The sequence below is a fragment of the Arachis stenosperma genome, chromosome 1, assembly GCF_014773155.1.
Source record: "Arachis stenosperma cultivar V10309 chromosome 1, arast.V10309.gnm1.PFL2, whole genome shotgun sequence".
Classification (NCBI taxonomy): Eukaryota; Viridiplantae; Streptophyta; class Magnoliopsida; order Fabales; family Fabaceae; genus Arachis; species Arachis stenosperma.
In genome coordinates, this window is record NC_080377.1 from 7760139 (window position 1) to 7771057 (window position 10919).

At 30.4% G+C, this 10919-nt stretch overlaps 1 long non-coding RNA gene across 1 annotated transcript; it reads right to left on the reverse strand.

The window, feature by feature from the left end:
* Positions 1-446: 446 nt before the first annotated feature.
* On the reverse strand, positions 447-6950 carry LOC130961027 (uncharacterized). The gene is made up of 4 exons (XR_009079339.1): positions 6583-6950; positions 4340-4412; positions 4058-4148; positions 447-3209 (listed from the first exon to the last, which is right to left on the reverse strand). It is a non-coding gene; the product is annotated as an uncharacterized LOC130961027 (long non-coding RNA).
* Positions 6951-10919: the final 3969 nt, after the last annotated feature.

Below are 10919 nucleotides of genomic sequence, written 5' to 3' on the forward strand. Positions count from 1 at the left end.
TATTTTTTATTGGTCCTATACTAATTTTTTTTTTGGAATATAACAAAAGTCAAATTTTAAACGATTAAGTCATAAAAATTTTAATATCATATTATAATATTATTTTTACTAAAATTTAAATTGATAAAAAAAAAACGCATAAATAATTATATCCCGATCTACTTCTCTTTTCTTGTACTAGCGTTTGGCCCGTACAAATGCACGGAACACAAAAAACTTTTTTTACCACATAAATTTATTTGGTCTCGAGAAATTTTTAATTTTCTATTATACGAAAAATTTTGTAGAAAGATATTCAAGAACAAGTTTTTATCATCTGTTCATACGAAAATTCGACAATAACATAAGTTTAAATATTTACTTTTTAATAGTATCACCAAAAAAAATTTAAGTCATCACACGGATAATATTCAGTTAATATACTACAAAATATTAATCTACTGAAAAAAGTCTAACAACAAAAACACATATATCCTCCACAACAAAATATGTAGCTAGTTGGTATGGTAGAAGTTAAATCTAAACACAAAATACAAAAAAGCCAAATTACAATGCATGCTAATAAACAAAGTGTGATTTTCTCCATCTACAAATTTTTCACCATAAGTCCTGGTTAAGGGATGCAATCTTCTCGAAATAAAGAAGAACATAATTTTCAATTTAGCTTTAAGAATACAAATACACTTATTATTGAACAACGATAAAGGAAGTTGCTTTAATACCAAGGAGCCATAATGGAGCTTCGAAAGCGAAAATGAAGCTGAGGTTGCAACATTAATAGTCTCCTCCTTCTTCAACTTTAAATGAGATTGGTTATCAAAGAGAATCCGATTTTTTGAGGTAGAACTTGATGACACCTACTTGCTGGGCTACTTGCAGATGATGAGGAAGACCGATATAAATCGAATTGAAACTATATTTCTTCTATGAATCAAAATCTAAATACCATAGAAATGCAACACAACCCTGTTGTTACATACATTGAAACTATATTTCTTCTATGAATCAAAATCTAAATACCATAGAAATGCAACACAACCCTGTTGTTACATACATTTCTTGTATATAATCAAAATTCAGTGGTCAATGGAAAATTTAATTTCATCAACCACCTATCATGCAAGTCAGACATTTCAGTTAAAAGCTTAATATACAAAAAGTGATCAAACTTATGACCAAGTTGGAAATCTAAAAAAAAAAAATCAACAAGAAAAACTTTGTAGAATACATAATTGGAAAATACAAAGTACAAATAACTAAAGTGGTTGATTGTCTTCACTCTTTTCTTCATCAAGTAAAAAGAATATAGTTTAAAGTGAGCAAAGAAAGTAAAAAAATTAACAGAAAAGAAGAATTGGCGGTGTGAGAGATAAATTATTCCTAAAAATAGAAAGTTGTTGAATAAATTATAAAATAATACCAACATGGATATGCATGTATTTAGCAACAATAAAATAAGAAAAAATATCTCGATTCCAAATCTTACTTATCAGGACATGGTACAAGAAATGAAGATAGAATCATATTATCTGTATGACATATTTGAGTTAAACTCTTTGGTGAAAGAGGTGACTAATGAGGGAACTATGCTTTGAATTTTTTATGGGTTTTAATTTCAAAAGAGTGGAACTCCAGACACAATTTATTCTGCAAAATATCATCTGTAGTCAAAGTATTAGCATATGACATAAATAACACTGACAAGTAATTTTTTGTTTTCTAGTGAATAAAATACAAAATAAAATTTCACAATCATGTAAAAAAAATGTAATCTAGTAAAAATACATGAGACAAATTTAGGATTGAAATTTTGATTTGTTTCTTTTATAATTTATGAACACTAATGACAATTCCAGAACTTTAGGGAGTAAGCACAGTAACAACACATACATCCTCCCCAAACCATCAGAACCCGAAAATACCAAAAGCGACATAAACAATAAATAACTAAGCAAACATATCAAACACTTTATCAAACTAACCACAATAATCAACTAAAGAAAAACTCAAACACTATATCAAACTAATATTAAATTCCTAATTAATCTTCTTGGCTGCCACTGGCTTCTGTCTTTCTTATGCCTACATCATAATAAAACAATATATAGGGGACAACCTATAATCTGTTGCTTAGTCATCACAAATAATGCGTAAATCTTTCATAAAAAAAAATTAATTGATGCCTTAAATCAGTAAATTGAAACATCACCAACAAGATTCAGTCACATATCCTGACACAAAGCCTTAAGGCATGATAATTCAGTCGCATATTCTTAGACCATCATCTTTTAGTTTATCACGTCTACCAAGTACCAACTACCAAGTGCTCACTCACAACATATTCTAAAATGTCATACTCTAGTTGTTGAAGGAGGGAGAGGAAAAAAAAATAAGTAAATTAATTTCCAAGTTAAAAACCATCTGCGAATAAGAAAACAACTTCCCATGCATCGACATAGAGAATGCACAAAAGAAATATAAAATGGAGAAGCACCCCATCCATAAAGGAAAAATATAATAACATTTTCATGAACTATCTCAAGTTATTGGGTAGAGGCACACAAATGATTTTATACCTTTATATGAGGGTAATTTACATTGATAAAATAAATAGAGTTTAAAATTACGCAAATGTCCTAAATCAAAACTGGTCACATGCCCTGTCATGAACACCTCTATATAAATCGAATCAAATTGACTCGATTTATGCTATTTACATGTAAATCGTATATAGAGGTGTTCAGGACAGGACGTGTAACCAGTTTTAGTTTAGAACATCTACGTAAATTTTGAACTTCATTTATTTTATCAACGTGAATTTTCCAAACCACCAACCAAAAGCCTTATATGGGTTTGAAGCATTTACAATGTGTGCCAAAATTTAACTTTTATTTAGAAGAATGAAAGACTGCAATAATCAAATTCTAAACCTCTTACTCACAGAAGAAGCTCTCATGCCTATCATGAACTATCTATCCCAAAAATTTTGGGTGTTGAATAAAGATAAATGAATAGACAAAATAATTTTACATCTTGACATCATAATCAGAACAAATGAAGCAGATACTAATCAGACCACCTGATGTCACTGATAGATGGATCCAATGAACATGGGAATAAAGTGAAAGAAATAAAGAATTTGTACAAACCTGAATCAAATACTTAAATGGATCTACTACAGGAGTAATCATGTCTCTGTACACCTCAATCTGCATTCACACACAGAAAAATCAGTGATAGAATGCATGTCATTGACGATATCATGCAATGCTCAAGTTTCAACAGTATAGTTCAACTAAATCAGCACTTTGATGAACAATTGTTCATAGGACAGTCATAGGGTTAGCATGAGCTAATTTTGCAACCATTCAACCTAGCTGTTATGACGTATTTAATACAGGCCAGATACTTCAGAAATTGGGAGAGAGGAGAAGAAAGTTCTAAAATTCTTAATTCAGTCTAAAATAGTTCACTAATATAAATAAGCATCTAAAAATTTTTACTTTAAGATGCAGGACATTCAAAGGTCCTAACTCCTCAAAGATAATTGTTTCCTTTTTGTAACTCAAGATCAAGATTTCTTTCTTTTCTCCTAAAATCTATTCATCAAACTCTATTATTTCACTTTACTATGTATTTATGAAGAGAAAAAAAGAGTAGAAGTAAAAGTAAAAAAATAAAACAAAATAAAATTCATTTTACATGACAAATGAAGCGTCAGCATCATTCCTGTTTTTTCATGCATAATAAAAGCACTATGTATGTCTCAAAAAGTTGTCACAAGATAACCTCTTCATGAAACTAAAGAAACATGATGGTCATATACACAAAACAAAGGGAGTAGTAGACATGGAAGAATGGCGTTGAAAACACCTAAAGATGTCTTGATTCTAGAAGATGTACAAAGCAAAGCTTCCAAGTCTACTTCAAGTAGCACTAAATTTTATATAAACAACTTTATATACTATTTAGGTAATGATACTTTGAAAATAGTATGAATTCAAAGACACTTAATAAAACAAGAAATGGTCATTATAAATATAGGCATTTGGCATACCTGGACTACTTTTATCATCTCAGAATCAACATTAATGTGATGTTCATTGACAACGTAATCTACCATATTGACTGACATTTGTTCCTGTCACCTGGAAGTACAAAATATATAACATATTGAGTGAATAATGAATTAATGATTGTGAAATAAAATAAAGAAAACCAGATGAAATACAAATAAGTTTTTTAAGGATTTCGAAAACATAAAAATAGAGATCTCTAAATTAGTCTATTGTATTCTAGAACATACAAACATGAGAAAAATAAGAGTTCCAGTGAGAACCATTGGTAACTTGGAAGAAATTCACTTTCGAATAAGTGACTGAAAGCCCCATGGCCAACATCGTACAGAAGTCCTATAAAAAAATAACAAGATCATTTAAAAATAAATATTGAATAAGGAATCATAAGCAATAAGCACCCAACCACTCCATAATACATAATAAAGTGGTTAATTATTGTTCCCTTATAAGAGTAAATCAATGAAAAATTAAATTGATTCTTGAAATGTTTTAAGCATTTCAATGGATTAACCAGCAAGCCACTACACGCCAAGAGAATGCTCAAATCTGGAATGGACAACACTTGGATAAACCATATTCACCAAACTTGAAATATAAACTAAATTGATCTATTTAAAAATTGATTACCCTTCTTAGATTGTTGGAGAAGTTCAGAACATTCTATAACTCCATTGAACATTTTTTACTGTCACAACTAATTGTACTCAAGTGTATTGAAAAACATGCATCTTCATGCAATGATTACTTCCATTCCAGTATCATAAAAAGGAATCAAAAAAATAAATAAAAAATAAAAAACAAAAAGAGAAAAAGAGAAAAAAATTTTACAATAAAAAAGTTAAGCACAATTGAATACAGATTACACACACTTCACAGATGAAAACTACTTTAGCTTACTAAATTTACCATGTGACTCTAAAGCAATTAAAGGAGTATAGTAGATGACCAAGTTGATGCACTAAACACGGAGATGATATACTTTGATAAAAATATAAGTTCAGTACAAAAGTAGACATAAATAATTAACTTGCTTTCATAAGATCCCCCCTCTCCCATCGTATCACGTTAATTTGTATATAGTTTCATTAACACAAATAAAATTAAAACAAAAAATATAAAAGCAGAAAATAATATCAGCAAAAAATGACTTTTTTGAAAAAAAGAAAGAAAGAAGAAAGATTGAAAACAACAATACTGATGTGATACCTATTTATACAAACTAAAACGATTTGAACAAGCACAACAACACAGTCACAATCTAAGACCAACCCATTTTAAGCAAGGAACCAAGTACATAAGTATACAAAAAACACAAACCAATTATTGAACATTATAAACATTTTCTAAAAGCTTCACCCCTCACTCACTACTGATTTTTAACAATAGCCAATACCACTAAAAAGTACCACCACTTTTTAATTAGATGTCTCTGAAATCCAAACATCCATCAAGCAATCAACAGCGTTAAATATCATAGAGAATGTAACTAATTACATTATCTTTTCTCTAATAATGCTCTATTCCTCCAACTAAAGTCCAAGAAACCAACTTAAAAAACTACTATACAACACATTTTAGAAATTCTGAAAACTTATGAATTCTGACCTAGATATGAAGGAAAAGGCAATAAAATTCAATTAGAACATAAGAAATATCTGACAAAGTATTTAAGAAAAATCATAGATGACATAACATGAAATTTCAAGTGACATGAAAATTTTGACAATTTAATGTGAAGAACAGTCAATGGAAAGGTAAATTACACTTCAATGAAATCCAAAATTCAGTGAAGAAAACTAACCTAAACCTCAAGGTAAGAAATAAAATTGAGTTAATTGAACTACCCTCAACTGTGGGTTCCATTCCATTCAGTAGGTTTATGAAAGTGAAACTATCAGAGCTCATTAATGAGCTAAATCATTACTTTCCAACATAACAATAGCAAAAGCCACATGTTTGTCAAGCTTCTAACACATTAACCACCCATCATAAAAAAAATCTGTCTTTCACTTCATCTAACATAAATTGCTACTTTCACAATCAAGTAAACTTAATTTTGAGTAGTACTTTTAACTTTTAGGCTTTACCCACCAACATTTGTTTCTTTTCTTTTGGTTTCTTCCTATTCAAATTTAGCATATAAAAAAGGTAATTTGATTATTCAACTTAAATTGAAAACAAAAAAACTAAAGCATATTCATGTGTAAGAAAAGAATCCTAACTGTGGATGGGGAAATTACAAGAATGTGGAATTTCACAAAAACATAAAATGACATTGATGGTTATCCTGAAAACCCAAAAAAGAGATGCACGATGGGTCAATTTGGTCCCATCCCAACAACTGCTTTGCTACAAATGGAAACAGCTCGGGTAGGGAAGAAAAAAAAGAAGCCATAACCCACGCAAATTGCATAAACCCCCACTTGAGAAGTCTATAGGAGAATAAAACCAAAAGTAAATAGATAAATATTTTAGATAAAAACTAAAAGAAAAAGAGCAGCACCTGTGATAGAGGGACATTGTGAAAGTTGATTCACGAAGAAAATCCATTGCGAGAATCAATGAGAATTGGCAGTATAGTCTAGTCCTACGCGGTAGCTGTGGCGGCAATAGCGGCGAGGGAGGACAGCAGGGGGGGTAGTGACAGTGGCCTCACCTTTTGCAAAACCAGGGCCATTGAAGAAGGTTGACGATCTGTTCGATTTTGGCGGAGTAGTGTTTCCACTGCCATACAGAAGAAGAAGCGCTTCTTCTCTCTCTTCTCCTCCCCCTCGACTGATAAAAATAGCACATAGTTCTACTATGAAATGAAGATATGAGAGTGAGAGTGAGAGTGAGAGTGAGAGAAGCACGGGAAACAAGAGGAAAGAAGAGAAAAAGGAACAAAAGAAGAGAAAAAATAACCAAGAGAAAGAAGGAAGAGTTACTTATAAGTTATCACCTAATTTTTTTGACAGAAAAGACACTTCAAAACTTTTATTTCTTTTATTTTTAAAAATTTCAAAAAAAACGAGAAAATGACAAATCAGCAAAGAACTCACGAGCTTTCTATGTATAACTAGCGTGATAACCCGTGCAATGCACGGGATTCACGAAATTTAAACTTTTTTAAAAAAAAAATACTAAGAATATAACTAAAATATATTCTATACAAATAGATATGTTGTATTAAGTTTGAATAATTACAAAATTATTATTAGACTAAAATAAAAAAATAGATTACAACAATTATTCAATATGTCAATAAATATATAACATATTTTGTAAGATAATAAAAGTTAATAAAATATTCAAACAATTGCTAAACACTAAAAAAAAAACAGAAAAAAAAAGTACAATAGAGATGTAGTTTACTATTACATATTATCTTAAGAACACATATCATTAGGATACTTACTATTACCAAAACAAAATATATACGACATATATAAATTTGTTCATTAAACAAAAAATAAAATATCTTCAAGACAACTTAACATATAATTCACAATATCCATCAAATAGAGTTATACATAGGAGGCCTAACAACGCTGAATCGATAACTCTATCTGGCGGTTAGCTATCGAGCTAAGTTTCAAAGTGATGGTATCACCCTCCTTTAAATTATATGTTCTACAACATTCACTCCACCCGACCCCAAATTTCCATTCTGTACGTCTTCCTCGACTCTTCAGTAACTGAAAAAAAAACTCATTCTTCTCAACATTGGAATCTGGACCAATGATCGTCCAAATCGAACCATCTCCAGATGGTTTAAGATACACAGCAAATTTTGAAGCCAAATACTGCAACAAATAATTCATAGTTAACATAAACATAATATTTTTATACACAATGAATAACAGATTTAGGAAGAACATCCAATAAGTTTGTAGGAAAAAAAAAAAGAAAACACTCTTTAAGATCAACTTACCAATCTAGACTGCCCAACATCCCAAGCTGTGATCTTCTTTTCATAAGAAACCTCTGGAGCATATCTAATTCAAGATAATATGGACCTTAATCACGACAGTAAAAAATAAAAAGCTATCAAATGATATTAAAATACAAAAGAAAGGAAAATAGTTACATGTAGCATTACCTAGGATCAAGCAATTCATTTGACACATTAATGTGTTCATCAACTTCCAATGATAAACTGCTGCCACTAGACAAATTTATGGGATTATGTGGATTATCCCCAACCAGTGACCCATCTTGATCATTGTCTTCATCACCATCCGATGAAAACTGTTCATCCGATGGTTCAGACCCAGACAGAACAATGACATCAGCTGATGAGTCTTCTTCCATCCTGGTATACTTTATGTGGAAGACTCTTGACACATTATCAAGTGTCTCTGGGTCCATTAGCTCAGGAACATAGCAATCAGGATCAAGGTGAACTTGGATGGGTTGGTTGTCTTTATCAAACAATGAAATAAAAAAAATTCCAAAACCAACGTACCTAAATTGAACACATGCCGGACTATCGATAAGATAGAAAGTTCTAATCATTTCAAATGAGTACTCAGTTATCAGCAACTGATCATTCTTTTTTATCACCTCCAACGATAAACAATTATCTAACTCGTCAATGACATAGAATATTGGCCCGAATCCTTCCCCATGAGTTGAAACAAAATTTGAGGGAAGAGCTCTATCACCCTATATTCAAATTTCTTAACAAAGTTAAGTCTTGTAACTAAACATGCTAAAAAAGCTTCACATAATCTTACCTAATTATTTAGCAAATAGAGGTATTTTAAATCTACTATTATTACCAACTGAGCAACACAAGAGAACAATAATCACGTAAATGAACTAACATTATAATGAGAAGAAAAATTTAGAATAAATAATTGAGAAAATTCTAGTTCAGTAAATATCTCAATGAATTTAAAAAAAATATCCATAGAAAAACGACAAAGGGGCAAAGCAATCAGTCTCACAGATGAAGAAAATAATAGAAAATAACAAATTAAAGAACATAAAGCCAAATCAGTAATCTAATTAATTGAGATTGACACTACTCTACAAAACTGCACATTGGCCATTATATCTCATTACCTGCTGACTGAGATCACAAAATCTGAAAACCAGTTCTTTTTCGCTGGGCCAATATACCTGGGTTGCTAAAAACCTCCTATTAGCATATAAAGGCACGATTAGAATTTAAGACCGAGACTTTTAACCAAGAAAACAACTAACTAAGTATACAAAAAAAATTGTAACAAACTAAAAGCACAATAATGAAAAATACCCAAGAGACCACATTAGAAAACTAACATACATATTGTATAAATTACACCAACTTCTGAAATCTAGCCCACATACAAATGAGAGGCCAATAAAATTAAATTAAAACATGAAAAATATCTGAGTAAGAATTTAAAAAAAACACTATAGATGGCATTACATTGATATTGAATTCACATTAAAATTTTCATAAGTTAATATGAAATATATTGAATGGAAAAGCAAATGAGAATTCAATCGAATTGAAAATGCAGCAAAGAAAACATCTTCTCTAATGCTCAGCACCATACCTGTTTGGATCTTCTCTATTAGCATCCATGGCCATTCAGACTTGTCAAATAGAGAGGCTTGATATAAAGATTTAAGAAGAAATAAAGGACGTTGTCTCGTACTGCAAAAGAGAGCATTATAATAAAGTAAACCCTAACAGAAAATTTCAACAAATTCAAGAAAAACAAGCGATAAAATTGAATAAAGAAACTTAAAGAACAAAACATAAAGCATGTCATTTATAGGACCTTAAATCAGGTAGGAAATTGAAGATATTTAAGAATTTTCACATAGAAACAAAAGCCACAATAAAACATTAAATCTGATAACAAATAAGATAAGAAAATATCAACACTAACACTCAAGACATGTGAATTAGTAAACTCAATTTATGTTTCTAGTCAACATCATATAAAACTTTTAATTTAAGCCAAGTTCAAAAAGCATCTGAACCAGCATGATTAAATTTATGCATTGAACAGTTAGTAGAATATTCAGATGAGTAAAATTTTGCTATACAAACTTATTCAAGAGAACTATCAAAATAGCTATAATAACTAACTTCTTTATCCATTATCAGAAGCTGAAGAAAAGCATGTTATTCATTCTCCTCCCTATGATCAATTAAAAACCACATTCTGATGATTTTGAGTGTTATCTTTCAACATTCATTTCAGGGGTGAGATTAGAGAAGAGATTTTCTGAATAAGTTGACACTAAGCATATTTCATTTCTTAAAACCAAAGTTCTGAAAAGCGAACCGGTCATTGAACCGCTCTAGCTACTTGTTCACTGGTTCATAGTTTTAACCGGTTTGACCGTGGTTGAACCGAAAAAACCGTTTTATAATAAAATCAAAAATAAAAAGAAAAAATATACAATGCACAGGTTAAAGATAGGAAATATTGTCTTAATTTTGCTGAGTCAAAAAGTAAAACAAATTGATATTTTTGCACAACAAACACAAGAGGACCTGAAACAAAAACACAAACAGCTGAAACAAAATAAAAATGCAGCACAGAGGAGGGGCAGCAAGTCAGCACAGATTGAGAGCTGGGATGGTGCAACCACACAATGAACAAAACTCAAAAAACTTTGAATCAATAACATAGTGAAAATTCAGAAAAGTTTAATAAAATTTAACTATAGAAACAGACAATAAAGCACTAATAGAGTTATAAATATAAAATTTATCATCAAATGTAATCACTGAGCAAACCCAAGCAATCAAGCATTGTCTGGGCATTCGAGCAAAAGAAAGAATCAAAAAGAACATTTAAATCACACCAACAACACAATAACACCAATTGAAACATTTAAAAAGAAAGCAAC